We start from the raw sequence: 19,024 nt of genomic DNA on the forward strand, positions 1-19,024 counted from the left end.
AAAACGTGGAAGGGGGGAAACAGAAATTACAGTCTATATCTGATCAGAGTTTCCAAGATTCAGACCCAAACACCTTCCCAAAGGTTTGGAGGAAAATGGCAAAGCTCTGGATCTGTCTGGCCAAGAAGGGAGTATGTATGAGCTAGCACATTTGATGATAAACTGGAATGCTCAGGAAATTAGACTTTATTCTTGATTTCAAAATAACCTTTCTGAATAGCTCCCAGACTAAACCGAGGTTTTTTGTGGCTTTGCAAAATGGGAAGGGTTTGGGTGGCCCAGGACTGATGCTAAATGTGGAATGTTTCATTTCAACTTTCAGAAGGAAGAAAGCATGCCCTTGGCATGCAAGTGAGCAGAATTCAACACTGATCAAATGATGGTCCTGTGAGTATTTAGTGGTTTCACATTGTTTGGTCTGACTGAATTCTCAGGCAGTCAAGATACATGCCATCCATACTTCCAGCTATCATTTCTGACGAATTTTGTATCTGTCATCTGCTTGATTCCCTTGGGTGCAGGTCAATCCAGGGACTAGAAGGGTGTCTAGATCCCAGAAGGGATTGTGTCACTGCTGCCTGTGGGGTCTGTTAGGCTGTTTTATGTGGCAACTGTCCATAACTTTCCGTAATGGGCTCTTATCACGTTTTCTTAAAATGTGCTTTATGCTTCATGTAACAAACTTTTGTGCTAGATTTAGCCAGTAGATTTTCAAGAGAATGCTGCTGCTGTGTAGGGTGGCTGGGCAGTGCCTGTCATTTGCTTTATTTCTGTGGGAAAGACTCTTCACTTCGGAAGCAGTTTCTGCCTAGCAAGTGTTCCCAGCCTCATTTATCCCTGTCTTGTATGTCAAAAGCCCTCTTGGGTTTCTGGGGGCTGCAGATTTGATGCTGTCTGGGTAGGAGCTCAAGAAGCTTAGCCTAAGTGTATGGCGTATCCCACCCTTTGCCCGACCTTGTGCTTATGGGGTGAGACTTACTCCCTGTGACTAGTGGTGTGCAGTGGTCTCATGCCCTTTTATGAAACTTCTGAAGAGAAACAAAGAAGTCATTGTTCCTTTTTGTGATGTCTTTCTGACAGCTCCAACCAAAGTTCCTCTTTCTCTCAATTCCTTTTTGCTCTTCTGAGAGTTTCCATTGCTCTTTATCTGCCAGTTCCAACAAAATGTGGTGGTGTTTGGTTTTTTTTTCTCTGTTTTGATGAATAAATTATTCTCAAGAATAAAGAGCTGTGCTTTCAAGAGCTTGCAGTTACATGAAAAAGGCATAGGTGTGGGGTTTTTTTTGGTTTGCCTTTTAGAAAACTGTGGCCTTAAAGAAGCAGCCCACAAGTGACAATGCGGAAAGAGGCAAGGTTTCCTTCAGCTGAATCAATATAGTGTATTTTTTTCTGACTTCAGAGGCAGTTCCTGTCTGTATATCTGCTTCTGGTACTCTCTGGATGATGATTTTGTTTACTGTTGATTAACCTCTGAAGACAGAGGTATTGCAGAGTAAAATATCAACATAGAAATATGGACTTTAATTTTTCATTCTTGACTGTGCATTTCTTCTTCTGGCATGTGCTCACTGACTCTTAAATCAGTGGCTTTACTTGATTCTGGAGCACTCTATTAAAAAACCAAATAACTAAGCTGATCCTTAGATTCACTTACGTGAGGAGTCCTGGAGACATTATTGTTAACTGATGTCAGTAAAAACGTTTGTTGAATTAATGCAACACTGACCAATATTAGTATTTCTAAAGTGGATGATCTGAAGCTAGTTGTGTCAATGACACCTGGTCTGGAAGAGACCTATGATCTAATTTGGGTTACTAGTACTGCTTTGGAGTAGAGACCTCAACATCTGTGAAAATAGCTCCCAGTAGGTGCCTACTTATTGCCATAACCTCTAAAAAGCTTAGTTAGCCCTCTTACTGCCTGTGAGTGTGTGTGAGGTTCTTGCTGGCCATAAGCTGAGGTTAAACTTTTGTAGGCTGTATTGTGGTAGATGATGGGTGAAATAAAGCTATCTCACTGCTCTTCCTCTGGCCCTCTCAAGTACCTAAACATTATTCATTTTTCCTTTAGCCAGTATGCCAAGCAACATGAATTCTTGTAATAGCTCCTCATAAATGAGATACAGGCAAGAAGAACCAAAATGGATCAAAGTACATGGGAAGTTCTTGCATATTATGGCTGTGGTTGACAGGTATTTCTGTTTACTCTTCCATGTCTGTCTCATGGCCTTTCTCTCCCACTGTAGTTATGATTTGCTTTAAAGGGTTTTGTGCCATCTGGATTAGAGATTCCCTATGTGAAATAATTCTTTCTCATTGAAGGACTGGATCATCTAATGCTGTTAATCTGTTACTTGTAGAAATATCCCTACAATGAAATGTTTCCGCACAGATCAAATTTCTTTGCAGCTCCATCATTCAGTGGACTCGGGTCCTCAACTTGCACCTACATTGGGAATCTCATGATTATTTGAACTCTTCTTTGTTACTAAGCTCCTGCACAGGGACAAGAACTCCCTGGTACCTGCACAGTTACGCATGTGCAGAGCTCGTTCAGGCTTCTCTGAAAAGCAGGCTAAAGAGGGTATTGCTGCTAGAAATCATGGAAAGCACAGAGCAGGGCTAGTGGCTGGCAAAGAGATGGGTGATACAGGGTGCTGCCTGCTGCTATGGAGGGATGGGCATCACAGAAGCAGTAACTGTCTCTTGCTTCCCAGCTCCAGCCAGCCACCAGCTGTCTGGCTCAGCAGGGCTTTCGGTGACTTAAGCAAGAGCCTGTTTTGCCTGCATTCAAGCCGGGCCTGCTTGTAAATGCTGAAGCAGGCAAGTGGTCTGACCTTGGCTCTCTGCCTAGCACATAGGTTATCTCAGCAGTGTTTGATCTCTCCACTGCTTACAGTTGGTAAGTCTCTGAAAGCTCATGAGTGTGATCCCTTTCTTTGTTCTCGATCCCACACGTACAGTGTCTTGGCAAAGTGCAGCTGAAGGTCTGTAAGCCCTAGGGGGGATATAGCTCAACAATAATCGATTTATTGAACACAAAGCAAGAACAGTATTGAGCATTTATACTGTGAAGCTCCAATGCAAAAAAAAAAAAAAAACAAAACAAAAACTTTTTAAAACTGTCAAGCTGTCAGTATTTAGTGTAATGATTTCATAAATGTTTGTGGTAATGGCTTTAGCTGTGTCTTGCTAAATATATATTATCCATTGTACAAGTGTGTGTTGTTTCTTTTCCACTTCAGTCAGCGGTTATCTTTCACACTGAGCCAGGATTATAAAACCCCCTCGGTAAATGTCATCAGTCCAAAGAAGGGAAGAGGAAAACTCCCTCCCTTTGAACTTTCAAATTCATGTAGTGGATAAAGCCCAGTCACAAGGGAAAGGGAGAAAGGGAAATTCTGGGGTACTTTCCTAGGAAGCAGAAGGGAAACTATTTCAGGCTCAAAAGACCGCTTTGAACTGATGGCATAGTCAATAAAATGTCTTTATTACTTTTGTTCAAAGCCTTGTCTAAGAGGAAGCATAACACACTGACACCAGAGAATTTCCATTCTCCAAAATTACTTTCCACCTCAATACTGTGAGAGCAGGGAAAATCCTGGCCTGCAGATGTTTATTTTTGCAGGAAACAGTTGCCAGCAACAGGCTCAAGGACTACCAGTTGCTTTTCTGGATTGTGAGTCCTCTCTCCTCTTAGCTATTTCTAATTTGCACACTGTAGAAACCACCTTTCTTCAAGACCAGGTGATGTTAGTGATACATATACACGATTCTACCAAGATAAAATAGTCAGTTTATTTTTTCTCTATCAGACCTGTTACTAGGCAATACATCTCCTCCCTGATGTGTAACCCTACGATCAGTTAGATCCGTATTTCCTGACAAGTGAGAAAAAGAAGAAATTTGGATGAAGTTCAGAAAATATTTATTATTGCCTTCTAGGAAGGCGTTAAGTATTCATCAACAAAGCAATGAGCCTCACAGGTAAATGAGGCCAATTAGTAGCCAGTGCTGTTGTAGTTGTTGCGTTGGATGTGGAAACACTAGGAATGGTGGGTCTGAAAATGGAAACTCAGGATGCCAGGGTGAGAGGAGGAAAAGAAACTGAGGTTAACCAAGGTTGGCATGACTTGCCTTGGCTCTTCCCCAGAGAATGTTAGCTTGTGACCAAACTGACTGAGCCCTGTGCCGGGCACCTTGCTGGTGGCTTGTACACCTAGAAGACAAACTCTACATTACTGGCTCCTCTAAGTGACAGGAGCTCCCTGAGTCAAGTCCTGGGTTTTTGTACGAAGCTACAAAATGCAGTGTGTAAAACATGGCTTATAAGCAGCTGTTCGTCATGAAGTCTTTATAGTCCTGGAACAAATCCTGGGTCTGATCCGTGATATTAATTAACTCACTGATGTCACAGCTACTGAACCGAAAGAAACTAGCCTCTGCTCTGCCTGAGCTGGTGTCTCTAGAGTATTGCTCTGTTAAAGCAAAAGTGAAGGTATCTGGGTTTTATTTGTGGTTTGTTTTCTTTTAATGATTATAAACAGACCTACAGCTGCAGTTTGTGAGAACTTTTTGAAGAGGGAGGAAATGTTTATCGAACAGCTTTCCCAGAGAGTGATTCACAGCGTGTACCCAGTACCACCTGTGTCCTAACAAAGTATCGCTGATACTCCTGCATGTTCTGGATCACACCTTTTCTTATGCAAGGAAAACCAGGTAAGTTTTGAGTGAATATAAGTAACTAAGAAAAAGAAGAGCTATCCTCTTCTCTGGGAGCCCATTTTGGCCTTCTCCGTAGTTACCTAGTGAAAAGCACAAAGTACTCATGGAATTCTTTGTACTAGTAAAAAGATTGAGTCCGAGTAGTTCAAAGACTCTTGAACCAGTGACAAAAGTAAAGCTAACAGTTGCCAAATACAGTGCAAGCTTAAACCCACCCCCGCTCCTCACAATGGAATTGCCTTCCCAACTCCTGCTTTTTTGAAAATATTTAAAAAAGCTGAAGCCTATACAGTCTTTTAAACCTAGCTGTTCTAGCATCAGAGCAGAAAGTTTCTAGCTGTATGGCTGTATTACAAGCCTGAGAATGCTGATGTCCGATTAACTTTCTGTCCATCAGAGATGGACGCAAGTAGGATCCTAAATAGGGGTCCCTAAAAGTGCCTGTAAGCACTCCATTTTTTTCTTCTTTTGCTAAGCTGAAAATAATTGTTCCAAGTGGAGAACAGTCATACATAGAGTTAATGGGATGTACATACAATATACAACACAGTTGTGTTGAGATACTGAAGTTATTTTGCTCAGGTGTTGGAGAACTGTAGGCTATTGGCTTGATAGCTGACGTAGACTTACTGGCTGTCTGAAGCAAATATCTTGAGCAATCTATTTTTGTAAGTAGGAAAAAGAAGAGTGGGGACCATAAGCACTCCCTGTAGGCCCTGTACTCTGGAATGTTTCTTAGTCACCTTAAAGCTCTCAGATTTTGTTGTTTAATACTTGGTTCATATCCAGTTCAGCCAAATTATTTTACAATCTGAGCTGCCCATCTGAAATATCGTAAGACTGATTGAATCCTGTCTCATTCTTGTCCCATCAGCCAAAGTACTTTTTCTGTTGGTGCAATAGCATTGCTTTATTTTTTTTAGCTCCATCTGTAATTGTGACCACACAGGGAAGTGCTGGAGGCTTTTCAAAGTAACTCCTTTTTTACAAAGCACTGTGAAAAATCACTTGTGTTTGCTTCCTGTAGATAGGTTTCTATTCAGAACTGTAGCAAAAGGAAGAGTTGACATCCTTCCGCTTACCCTTTTCTGACAACAGTACCCTATTCTTCCTATGGCCATGTGTATGTACAACTAATTTGCACGTGTTGCCTGCTTTCTCCTTTAGGTATATGTGGGGATCTTACTGCAAGTTATTTCATTATTGTTAACTGTACATGTGTCTTGGGGGAGAGGGGTGGGTGTGTGTTTTCCTCTTTCTGTGGTGGTTCAGTGTCTTGACTTTCCTCTTGGAGACTGTAGGATTTCAACAGAGTTTCTTGTGAATGATTTTTAGGTGAGGGCTGTATTTGGCTGAAGTGCTGCTCTTCCAGAATTGGAAGATGGATCCTCAGCTCTGTTTGGGCTATGTTTTTCAAAAAAATCCAAATCCGCCTCCTCCCATTCCTTCTCTTCCCCTTCCCCCAGTGGACTACTTTGCAGTAGAAGGGTCTCTTCCCTTGTAAGAAAGTGGAGGAGCAGTGTGAGATGGAAGCCACAATTTCTTTTGCTGTCACGTTTCGTACTGCAATGTCTTTCTGTGACTTCATTTTTATATTACAAATCAGCACTGGAAGCCTTGCAAGCTCTCATCTTCAGGGCATAACTGATCTCTTCCCCCCCCCCCCCCCCCCCCGCCCCTTCTTCTCCTTTGACATTCAGCTCCACAGGCTTATGCACTAACATATTTCGAACTGATAATGTGTTAGACTCCATGCACTTCTCAACAGTGACTCTTAACAGCTCTATTGCAGCTAAGGCAGTGAGAAAACAAGCTTAAGTGTTCGGACCCAAACTCTGTTGGATTCAATTTCTGTTCCAAAGCAATAGCTTCTGGTAATGGGGCAGTAATGTTGCCTCAGAGAAGTTTAGAGCTGTTAGAAGCAAAAGCCAGCAGAAATCACTGTCCTAAGCCTAGGAAAACCTGAAGAAACCACTTTTCAAGTGTTGGACTAGACCACATGATTCCTCTTCTCCCCTGTGGCACAGAGGTGACTGTTGTGCCGGAGATGGTGGTGTGATTGAGCCATGCAATATGGTGATGGAATAGAGGCAATGCAATAGGACGAAGAACTCCAGGAGCATGCAAGATGTAGTTAAGGATGACCTGGGCTAGTCTGTAGTGGCAACCCAGTGCTAGGGAAGGCCTGAGGTGGAGCTGTAGGAGGTGATTCTGAAAAACAGGTATATTTAACTTATGTACCCCTCGCCTCTGATCCTCAAAGTTAGCAAATGCTAACTGCTATTATGACTTGGGCAGCATTTGTGTCCCTGCTCTGGCTTTGCTCCTAATCGGCTCATGTAGGCAGTAAAGCTTTACTTTGTGCAGGACTACAGGAGTTGTGGATGCTGGGGAAGTACAAGTGCAGCGTGTAAGCATGGTCACTATCTGAGATACCCATGCTATCCCTCAAAAGTGTTTTCTGTTGTTAATGATGGAGATGAAGAACCAGGCTAGATTTGTATGATCCAGCGGGGCACTTCTTATCTGGGTAAGAGCTGCTGAATGCAACTCTCATGTGTGTCTTAAACACGAGGAAAGAAATAACTAGGACAGAGAGACTAGGAAGTCCAGCTGATGTTACTAAAACAGCAATACAGATGATATTACAAAGGATGCCTGAAGAGCAGAATGTTACTAGCAGTCAAGTTGGAAATGCTTTGCATAGGATGTTGAATTCCCTGGTAGAACGGCTGTGTCAAAGGAAGACAAACTGTTCTTCCATAACTGCTGGAAGAAAACTGTCCAAAAGTGCATGGAAAGGGCAAATGAATTCTGGCGTGGATTCTCTGATGTCTCCTGCTGTTAACACTTTTGCTCTCTAACACAGATTCTCTGGACCCTTACAAGAGCTGTCTTTATAGGGCTGTCTTGGTTTTGTCTTCTCTTTTGCCTTGAGAACTGTGCAACCAGAATCTCCTCTGGGCTTGCCTTTTTTTTCTTTTCTTTTTTTTTTTTTTTTTTTTTTAATAGTCAAAGGGCTGCAAGGCATGTTGGAGAGAAGAGGGAGGAAGTAGGCAAGTGCTTTTCTTGATCACATAAGCCTTAATTTTCTCAAGAAATTAGTTTGTGAAATGTTAATTGCATCTTCACCTGACTGGTTGATACTCATCTTTCTGGATTGTGAGACAACAGAAAATCTAAGCCAGTCTTTGAACTTAACAACATAAAGATAGCAACCCACTGTGCGGACTGATTATAGCTCCCAAAAACTATGTGGGAGGTAAGTCCTAAAAGTTGCTGGTTTTCAGGTCATCTTTAAGTTGCTTTTTTAAGGTGATACAGTTCAGTGATAGTGGAGCTCTGGTAGCGAATTGCCTCATTTCCTCAAGGGGAGCTTACTTCAGTTGTAGCTGTCTAACCCTTTCACCCATTACTATGTTTAATACCAGAGGGCAGAAAGCTTGTCACTTGAAAGTAGAACATACCTGCAAGGAAGCTGTAGAATTGAGAATTAATATCTGTAAGCAACCAGATAGTGACAAGCTTATGAATGCTGTCCAGATGTCTGGTGTTGTAGTAGCACCTGATGGTCGCTTGATAGTGTGGGCAGTGGGGTCATCTTGAGGGTTGTGGTGGAGATCACTTTAGATATGGCCCTGGGCCCAAAGAAAGTACCTTAGTGATGAGTCACTGGATCAACTTTGTACAACTTTGCTGTAAAGGCAACTTTCTGGCCAGGTAGGCAGGTTAGGAGAGCAGTGCCTGGACAGCTGTTGTCACCTCTTTTGTGTAACCAAGAGTCCAACAAAATTAACCTTTCTTCGTGACAGAGATGCTGTACAGAACTCTTACATGTTTATGCTGTTTTAAGCCTGTTGATAGGTAAAGACTTGAAAAGAAAGAGGAGCAGCTTGTGCAAAACCACAAGCTTTCCTGCTGTGAAATGGAAGGTCAGTCAGACCTCTCTGCAGTCCTACGCTTTCAATATAGGAAACCCCCCGTGAAAGTTTAGGTAAACTTAGTTTTACAGTGTATTTTCAACTGGTACCAAACTGGAAGTTGAGGGTGAGAAACGCACATCCCAAATAAGGCTTGCAAATTCAGCAGGGCATTGCACTGGTCTGCAGCTTGGTCTCTAGGCTTCACCTTTCCCCATCGAGGAGGTAAGCTTTGTGACTGGATTAGCCTCGGGAACGACAAGTACAGTCAAATGACTTTGCAAACAATGAACTGATCTAAAGCAAAATCATCTGAAATTTTGTAGGGACTTAGCCCTTCGTGACGGGGCTCTACATGGAGCCCTGGGTTCTGCACACAGCAGCCTCCTTCAGGCACAGGAGGCAGCCGCCTAGGGTACTGGTCTGCAAGGAGCAGCTGGAGTGCGAGGAAGCAGCAGTTGCCAAGGTGTAAGGATTGGCAGCCGCTGTTTGGGGACAAGGGTGGGAGAAGATGGGGACAGTTTCTCTGCCGTCTTACTTTACCCTTTGCCATCCCTTCATCCTCCCCTTTGCTCTGTAGTGGCGGGTGTGACCGAGCCCTTTCCAAAACAGCAGCATTTAGCTTCAGTAGTGCTGTTGGGAAGTCTTGACAGTGCTTTAGCTGAGGCACCCCTCGTGTGACAACTCCCTGCTCCCACCACACACATTTATCTCCCTTGAATGCCTACCGGTTTCCTTCCATTGACTAACATGCTGTGAAATACCTTCTGATGGCATCTCATGTTAGGATTTTTTCCCTAGAATGATCCATGCCCAGTAGCTTCTTCTGCAAAGGCTGAACAGGCTGCAGCACCACTGGTTATGATCTAGTAGTTCTGGGAAGCTGGAGGAGCTGGTTCAGTCTCTACAGTGCCATAACAGATATAAGCTCTTCTGCACAGTAGCAGGTGCCAGCGGGCACATCTGTTTCGGCATCCTTCAAGCTCTTGGCTTGCGCACAAGTGATGAAGTTTTGTATCATGTGGATAATCGCTGTTCTTTGGAAATCCAGGAATATGTAGGTTGGAGCATTACAATGATTAGGTCTGTGCCACTGATTTTGGAAATGCTATTAAGCATATGTGTTGCACAGCAGCAAACTGCTAGTTGGGCACATGATGTACCTTGGAGTATAAAGAGCACAAAGATGTGCCATATTGTTCCAGCAACATAAAAAAAAATAAGTTTCAAGATGTACATGAGTGCAAATCTCTGATAACATCACCTCAGAACTCTGCATCCTTGAATATCTTCCCCAAGAATGTCAGAGAACCAATTTAATTTGGGAGGCCACCCATAACTGAGGCGATGTTATGACTATGTAATTGTAGGGCAATGCTCCTCTGTCAAATGTTCTCTCAAGTGTTTCTCTGTCCACGTATCCTAGAGCTGTGACATAAATGTTGGGGATCCCAGTTGTGATAATTCTTAGATAATGTTCACTCTCAAGCTTTTCTGATAGTCTCTGCTTTAGTGTTCTGTTAAGGTGCATATTTACCCAAATCGGAGACAGAGGCAAGATCTCCTTAGCTTTATGTCATACCATGCTCATTCTGAGAACTCTAAACACCTGTGAATAACCTTGCTTTCTGTAAGTGAGAGCAAAACATGTGAAATACCAGCTGAAGGGATTGAAAGTGTTTCTGTACATGTGAGAGATCATTTTTTGTCTTTGGGTTTCTCTAACTAAAACGTCCTGTTACAGTTGTTTAAAAAAAATTACTTTCCTTTATTCAGTTGTTGCGAGAGATCCATTTAAAATCATAAACCAAATACTTTAAAATAGTATTTATCTATATGCAGAGTATAGAGACAGCACCATAAATGGCTACGTTATTAGGCACCTTGTAGTATGCTGTGGAAGTTTGGTTGGGGTTGAAGGGTTGTCCAGTCTTGCACATCTCAAAGTACTTATGAGTGTTTTTCTGATACAGCTAAAACCTCCTAAAACACAGTATTATTCAATGCACATCTGTTACCACTAAACAAGTGTTTTTTTGCTTTGCCATCAGATTCTAGGGAAACAGAGCCTTCTAGAGAGATGTCTAACAGAGCTGTGGCCAGAAGGATTTTTGTCACTGTAATATGCCCCTTGCTTTTAGTCTTGGCAGGTGTAGCAGCCAAGCAAGTCTTCCTACTGCTGCTGGGAAGAGACGTGCTCCCTAGGCCACCCCTGTTTCCCACAGCTGAGCTGCCTGAATCCACTGGAGGTGGCCAAAGCCTGAGTTCTGAGTGTTTGTGGTAACGTATTTGGGGCCCCAGAAATGACTAAGCTCGGAGTCAAAACTATACAGAAACTTTGACTTGGAAAGACAGGATTCCTTTTCTCATTTGTATTTGTTTACTAGTAAAAAGAGCTGATGTGTTCAATGAGAACTTAAGTTGATTGGGTTTTGGTGATGGGAATGTGGAGACTGCCTACTGCTTACCCAAACCTGCATCTTGCCATTTTGGTTGGGGAAGTGGGGAGAAGTGTTTAACAGGATTTGCTGCGCAGCCTACTGCGTACCTAACTCTCACAGGAAAAGGGATGTGATGTCCTCAGAAGAGTACCAAGCGCTCACCGATTAACTGTGGTATTGTACTTAGTTTAATGGCGGCTGCCAGACATCTCGAGGACTCGCTATAATGCAGGCAAACAAAATATTCTCTTTGAGTCTTTAGAGCACTATTATATGGCATTAAACGTAACGGCTGGTCTTTTTGTAGACACAAATGTCTGCTGTTTGTGAGAGTATGTAATGGAACAAGCTCTCTTCTTTTTCTCCTCTTGCTGACACCTTTGTGGAGAGTTGACTAGTAATTATTAGGTGTGATTGGTACTGCACCTTAACCGGTGACTGTGAAAGTAGAAGCTTATGTGTTGAACAAAAGGGAGAAATCATTCACAGAAAGCACTCAAACTATGTAAACTTTAAATGGCCTAGTTCTGAAGCACTTCCTCTGAGCACTCATGGAAATTCTAAATGTTAACATGCTGATCTCATGCCTGCAGTTCAAAGCCCTTATGTTCCCATCCTACCACCAGATGGGATTTGAAGAGCCTTGTTAGTTATGTATCTTACAGTGCCTCAGATTGAGGACCTCAGAGCTGACCTTGGCACTTCTAGGATTGTTTATTTAGAAGACTGAAGTAAGAGTGCCGTGTGTTGGTCTTTCATAATCCTTCATTCCAGTTGTAAACAGTCATTTGGGAGATGAAGTTGAGGTGGCAGCTGGAGAAGGACAATGAACTCATTAGAGCAGTTCTGAAGTGGAACAGAGTGGTTTTTGGAACTGAAGAAACCCTATTTCTCAGCATTGTTTGGGGGAGGCAAAATACCTGAGGATTAGCTTTGCAGCTGTACGCACCCTAGGCTCTGGAGCTACCCAAGATTAAATACCTGGTTTAGGCCAGGGCAAGTAAGACACGAGGTGACTCTGGGCTGCACCTTGCTGGTAGAGCTGATGGTGGTCTTGGCCATGACTTGTGTTACTTCAGCTGTGCCCTGTTTCTTACAGCTGCTCCACTCCAAAATCTCCTGTATCACGGGCTGCAAATGCAAGAAGGGTTGGAGCAGACACAAGGACTATTTCTGGGTAGAAACTTGTTTATGCCTCTCAGCATAGAAGAAAAGTAGGGAAAAGGGGAACCAAGACAATAAGAGGGAATTTTAATCAAGGCTATCCTAACTCTGATCCTTCTCTCCCTTCTTCTGAGGTGTGGAAGAGATCTGTAGTTGGGGTGAGGTAGGGACACACTGCCAACCATGTCACACCAGCAGGGTTGCTCTTAGATCAGCCCGTGCACGTCACTGCATCAGGATCAAGATGGCCAACTTCGGCTGCGAAAGCAGTATCCAGAAGATGCCTGCAAATTAATATAGGGGCTTCCTACCATGACCACCATAAAACTTGCAGCTGTAGTGAGGTACTCAAAGGGTGAAACTAATGGTGTGGAGAATAATCTTTCACAGAAGTTTCCCATGAGGAAATTCAAAGATCCCCCAGCTAGAGCTGTCACACAACCCTGATAGCTCTTCAATTAGGTATTTTGTTTGGGTTTGAGAAAATTAAGGCTTCCTCCAGACTGATGAACAGACACTCCATATCATCATCTTCTCTCACTTCTTGGGTTTTACAAATGCCTCTGGGCACCTTGCCCCCACCCCTCCACCCCCACCCCCCCTGGAAGTCCCAAACATGTATTTCTGGGGGTTGGAGTCGGGGGTAGAGGGGAGGAATGTGGTTATTAGGTGAATTCCTTCATCATAGCTATTTTAAGAGATAGTTCTTCTCTGGATAGTAAAGTACATTTGGGTTAAGAAGGAATTGTCACCTTTCAGGAAGTAAGAATTCATGGTAACTGCAAGATAAGTGTGTTTTGGGTGCAGTTCAGTGTCATTTGCACTGTTCGTTTGTGGTAACAAAGAAAAGGAAAAAAGAAGAAAAAGACAAAGGTAGCTGGAACACACTGAGCCTGCAGATGTACACAGCAGTCAGTTTACATGCATGCAAGGATGCAGAAGGCAAAATGCAGCAACTCCCTGTGCACCCTGTAAATCTGCTCTTTCAAAAGAACAATCAAGTTTAAGCTGGGCTGCCTCAGCAAGGGAAATGTGGGGAGTTCTGGATTCTCTTCCCTTTCCTGATGTAGACATAAAATAATCCTCTTCACAGCAATGATGTCAAGGATCTATTTGGCTGTAGCTCGGAAAGCTCTCTAACTGTGGTGACAGCTGACGTTGCTCTGGCAAGGCTACTGAGAAAGGAGCTGAAAGCAAGTTTGTTTTTACAAAAACCCTTCTGGTTCAGAACTTAAGCACATGGCAATGTAGAATACAGAGGAACTTGGATGTTACAAAATGACGAAGCCAGTGAAGAGATTATACTTCAAAGGTGCTTAGTTGAGAAATACATTTGGACCCTATAACTAACTTTATTCATAAACTGAGGAGCAAATACCAGTCTCCATATCCTTGCACCTTATCTTTCCAGCAACCTTGCAGGGAAATTGTAAGTGAAATAAAATAATACAGAGACCTGTGTAATAATATACACACAAGGAGGTGTGAGAGGAAAACACCTGTGTGCAAAACTAAGTTGTAGAAATAATTTTAAAAATTTAAAAACGCTGGTGTTATCTGGATGAATAATTTGCCTGGTTTCTCCATCCTCCCCACTCTTCATTAAAGTTGTACTCTTCAATTACACCAAGCAACAGGTAAATTTCATCAGCTCACTTCATTTATAGAAAGAAATGAAATGGGAGTGAAACTTTAGTAAACTGCAGTAACTGAAACCAAAATACTTGAAACAAGTCCTTGCAAATGACAAAGTCCTGTGGTTTCATACGCAGCAGGTGCTCTTTCAGGATGCTACTGAGTGGTCTTATTGTTATGCTGCCTTAATGCCTGCTGTTCGGTAGGTGGGCTGGGTGCCTAGGTGTTAACTGATTCTGCTTTCCAGGAGTAGATTGCTATACGGATCCTGTAGTCATAGGTTTTGGTGTAAGCTCTTGATGCCCTTGTAGATCTGTGCAAATGGCAATTTGCTCCTCTTGGAGCCTTGCTTGCGCATTGTCCTCTCTGCTAACAGAGCAAGTCTTTTGCTGAAAGGGCACAGTTGAGCCACCTCCACTTACACTAAGAGTAAAGGGTCCAGAGGATGTGGTAAAGCAAATCATACATGAATATTTTGTATACATACATTTTCTGGAGTTTAAACACAAGGCTGATGACATGGGTTCAAGGTCTCCCTCCCAGACATGCCTGCAAGAAGACGGACACTCAGAGACTGGCTGAACTGCGGCAGTATCTGTTGCCGAAGCTGCCGCTGTGTTGTAACTAGAAAAGCCGTGATGGGCTGAGCTTTTCTGCTGTGTGTGAGGGAGTTTTTCTTCCCTGTGGTTGTTTTGAAAGCAAAACCAGAAAGTGGTAACCCACAGATGGAGGATTAAAAAAAGTACTTGGCTCTGGGACGTTAGGAATTCTTAACTGAAGTAAGAGTGCAGTCACATCCCTTGTAAGAAGTTGCATGACTTAACATGGGCAAACTCAAAGCAAGTCTTCTGTGCCCAGAAATCGCCTAGCGTGGAGTTCTTGAGCTAGTTATGCATTTATTGTTCTTAAACTGTTGGTGCTGGGGGGCCGGGGCAGAGTTGTTCTGATCAATCTACATTCCTAGGGGCTGATAGGCACATGGAGACCTCTGCAGTTTAGGACTTGTATATATTCTAGTCCTTCTAGAATAGATTATATTTTCTCTAGTTTGTGTTTTTTTCTGTAACTTTCTTTACCACTCATCTCTGACTAAGCAGACATCTTGAAATACGTAATGACTAAGTGGTACACACTTTCTTCCTTCAGTCTTACTGGGCACTTCCCTGAAGGTACTGTCCTCGTGCCAGTGATTTATTTTATTCTATTTACAGATGACTTTATCAACTAGCATAGGGAAGGACTGGTAGAAAAGTCTGGTGGCTGGAATAGGAGTTTAGAAAAAAGAAAATACAGAGACAATAGAGGGAAAGGCAGCTGAGAGAAGAACTAAATCTGGAATTGGCTACAGCCATAAAATACAGATTCCTTTTAGTGGTGCTGAAGGTGGCTGTAGTTTTATTTGTTCAGTACTCTATGTGAGCAGGAAGGAAAACTTGGAGAAAAATACCCAAACAAACAAAACAAATCCCAACCTCCCACTTTCAAAACAAAGCTCTCCTTTCCACCCCCAGCAATAAACCCAGTTAAAATCCCAAGTCAGTGTAAGTTCTGGTATGCCTCTGCTATACACCGCAGTAGTAGGGCTGCCTCGGGCCAAGGCTGAGCAGGCACAGTACCCACGCAGTCCTGTGCCGCGCTGACCTGAGCTCCTCTCCCAGGCCGGGAGCAGCAGAGCCCTGCAAAGCGTGATGAGGAGCTGCAATTAGTAACTCCCCATCAGCACAGGGCATTCACTCCTGTGCAACGCTACACGGAGACTGCAGCACTTCTCCAGACCCAGTTAACACAAGCACCGCTGCACCATGCCTTGCTGTGTGGTTAAGATGCACCTGAAGGTGCTGAAGTGCCGTCTTAAAGGCACATGGGCCTTTAGACATGAACTAAAATCAACGACTAGAAGTCCCTGAGGCTCAGATTCCAGGTAAATCTGCAGTGTGTGTACATTCCCCACGTGCCTCTGAAAATTGTCGGTGTTCAATGAGATGTTTCACTGAGTATATATTCGCATGCAGTCTGGGTGTGTATGTATTTAATGGACTATGGCAGAAAAGTATCTTGTTCAGAGGATGGTTCATATTTTTTCCTCTCCTCCCCTCTTTTCTCTCATCTGTTGAAACAAGGCTCTGTCCGTTGACACGTGCCTGCTCTATCCCCTTGCCTGGACTGAACTGCCACCTTCTGTGTCTGTTTAGGAATGTTCAGCTTCCACAGGGGGCGGTGGGCTCTACAGGGTCATTGTCCTGAGTGGGAGTGAAGGCTGTAACACAGTTCAGAAAAGGAACGTAGCTAGAGGAGTGAAAGAAAGAAACCAGCTCAACTTTTTCAAAGGAGTCTTAAATGCTGATCATAGAAGCATAGAATGGTTTGGGAGGGACCCTTAAATATCATCTAGTCCAACCGCCCTGCCTTCCACTAGCCAATACAGCTTCCACTAGACCAGGTTGCTCAAAGCCCCATCCAACCTGGCCTTGAAAACTTCCAGGGATGGGACATCCACAACTTCTCTGGGCAACCTGTTCCGGTGTCTTGCCACCCTCATCCTAATGAATACCTTTATGTCCAATCTAAATTTACTCTCTTTCAGTTTAAAACCATTGCCCCTTGTCCTGTTGCTACAGGCCCTAGTAAAAAGTCTCTATCTGTCTTATAAGCCCCCTTGAAGTGTTGAAAGGCTGCAATAAGGTCTCTACAAGCCCTTCTCTCCTCTGTGTTAAACAATGACAACTCTCAGCCCTTCTACAGAGGAAAGGTGTTCCAGCACTGACTGGTTGTGCAGACCTCCTCTGGATCTGCTCCAACCGGTCCACGTCTATCTTGTGCTAGCAGTGAGCTGTAGGTGTCATATACAATGATAAGGTGGGGAAACCCCCCTAAAGGGTTCACTGCACTGGGGTGTATGTGTGGCTGTTGGGTTTGGGTTTGGGTGGTTTTTTTTTGGTTGGTTGGTTTTTTAATAATATGTAGGTTTTTTCTGTAGAAGAGTAAAATGTCATCCATATTTGTCTCATGCCCCCTGTCGCCCCCAGAGTGGCTTCTCCAGCAGACAAAATGTCAAGAAGTGGTGACTGTTCCAACAAAAAATCAGTTTCTTGAATGTAGTACGTACACCTATACAACCTTATTTTAGGACTTACACTGTCTCCGGTTATGAATCGGAGCCTGTTTTGTAGTGTTCATCTTGGTAAACATTTCAGAGGCTGATCTGCATGACGAGAAGAGGTCTGGGAGATGAAAATTTCCTACCACCTCCTCCCCCTTTCTTAAAATAACTAATTAATTTCTCTAGAAGGAAAAATCTGTGCTGAACTCTGCCTTTAGATTGCTTTCACTTGTATTATCAAGCAAAACTCAAAACAATAGGAAGCTTTTTGATTTCATGAAAACTGAAATCTACAGCTGTGTGGATTCACTGCTCACTTAGGATTCAGTTTTAGTCAACTGGTGAAATGCTTCTGTTGATGTAGCCTTCAGAAAAGTAAAATTGTCTGGCTCTTGAGGGATCTGAGTTGCAAGTTCATACAGGGGTCTGAGAAATTTGGCTTCATGACATCAGTTGCTTTGTACTTTCTCAAGGTGTTTCTCTTCTACACCTCTCTCCCTATACTATCTTGGTGGGTACAGTTCCTTCTGAAGAAGGGACAACCTATCAAAAATAAAAATAGATTTTTTTTTTAAATGGAGAAGTTGGTTTAAATGCCCTGCTGTAGGGACTGCTATGTATGTCTGTGGTCTGTTTAGTTTAATTTTTTTCATCTAACATAAACCTTCCATTAAAACTCAAAGGCAACAAGTTCATCTGAAACCTACTTGTGCAACAGTGTCTTGTTATTGTCTTTTTCAAAGTCCACAGATACCGTGGTAACTCATAACTGGGGCAAATCCTCGTATGCAGTTTCTTGTCCTCTTTTTTTTGTCTTTTCATGCTTTCACTTGATTTCTTCGCTAGCTGCAAACAGAGACCTCAGGTTTTGTGCAGCACAGGGGTTTTAGCTGCTATTACATGCTGTCAGTTTGTAAACAGCTACCTTCAGAGCTTGAAAAATTATATAGTGTTTTTTTGTGACTAGTATGTTGAGTGCCTTGCCTGAGCCTTTTCTCTTAGCTGATGTTTTGAAGCAGTAAGTGTGGTCTATTATTTTCAGCCCAGTGTTCATTCTCTGAACTTCACTAAACTGAAACTCCCCATTTGGTCACTTCTGTTGGTGTGCCAGTTTAATGACTAAAAAGAAGCAAAAAGATAAAGAGCAAAAATAAAGGCAAAAATGTATTCTGCGAGTAAATTAATTGGAGACACCTTTTGGGGTGTCAGGTGAAAGATGCCTTTTGTTATAGGAGTAGCCATAGCCTCGCTTCTCAGTCTAAGTGTGCCATAGCTGGCAGTCAGGGAAGGGGAGTGGAGTTACAGAGCTGAGATGTTTTAACTGGTAAACGCCTCAATCTGTATTTTTCCCCTCCAGCCAAAAAGAAAGCCAAACCATGATTGTTTCTTTTTCATTTTCCCCATGTCCACATCATCTGAAGCAATTGTAAAAGACCTTAGCCAAAAAGCCATAGCCCAGATACTGCAGTTTTAGCACTTTCTAGTATAAGACAGAAAACTTGATCTCTTACCTGTGTGGAATCTCTCAGTATTCTGCCTGAATGTGCTGAGATTCAAACGTGCTGAGGAGCCTTTGCCTTGAATGAGGAAGTGCTGAAGCCGGGCAGGATGTGGAGCAATGACTCAGATAGCAAAGGCTGCATTTCTTAACTAGCTGAGGAATAAAAGGAATCGGTGACCGTGCTGCTACAGTGTGCTCAGCTGACATAAGAACTTGCTAGCTACCACTCTACCAATAGTAAAAGCTCAGGAGCATTCAGCATTTCACTTTTCATCTTTTCCAAACTTTAGCTGCTTATGATAATGCAGCATTCTGGTATTGCAGTCCTTTCTAGGAGGACTATCTACCTTCTGTCTGATAAAATGTTTTACTTTCTTTGCACAAATGTGCCACTTGAAGATATTCAGAATAAGGATTTTGGTAATGCTTCTGAAATATCCCTTGCCTCTTAGCTCAAGCAGGCACTTGAGACTTTGCCTAAGACTCCCTGACCTGATGCCCTTCCACCAAGGGTACTTCTTCCTTGTTCCAGACTTTC

At 43.0% G+C, this 19,024-nt stretch overlaps 1 protein-coding gene across 2 annotated transcripts in view; it reads right to left on the bottom strand.

Annotated features, from left to right (window-relative positions):
* LOC121084078 (myelin-oligodendrocyte glycoprotein-like) overlaps positions 1-18,616 on the bottom strand; it is a 33,902-nt gene extending 15,286 nt beyond the window's left edge. Inside the window, exons 1-2 of one of the 2 annotated variants that reach the window (XM_040585210.1) lie at positions 18,497-18,616; positions 14,373-14,434 (exon numbers count right to left, since the gene is read on the bottom strand). The gene's annotated coding sequence lies outside the window, so the exon portion shown is untranslated. The remainder of the gene's footprint in view (positions 1-14,372; positions 14,435-18,496) is intronic. The other variant, XM_040585212.1, reaches the window with a different exon arrangement.
* Positions 18,617-19,024: the final 408 nt, after the last annotated feature.

Source organism: Falco naumanni, chromosome 2, assembly GCF_017639655.2.
Source record: "Falco naumanni isolate bFalNau1 chromosome 2, bFalNau1.pat, whole genome shotgun sequence".
Lineage (NCBI taxonomy): Eukaryota > Metazoa > Chordata > Aves > Falconiformes > Falconidae > Falco > Falco naumanni.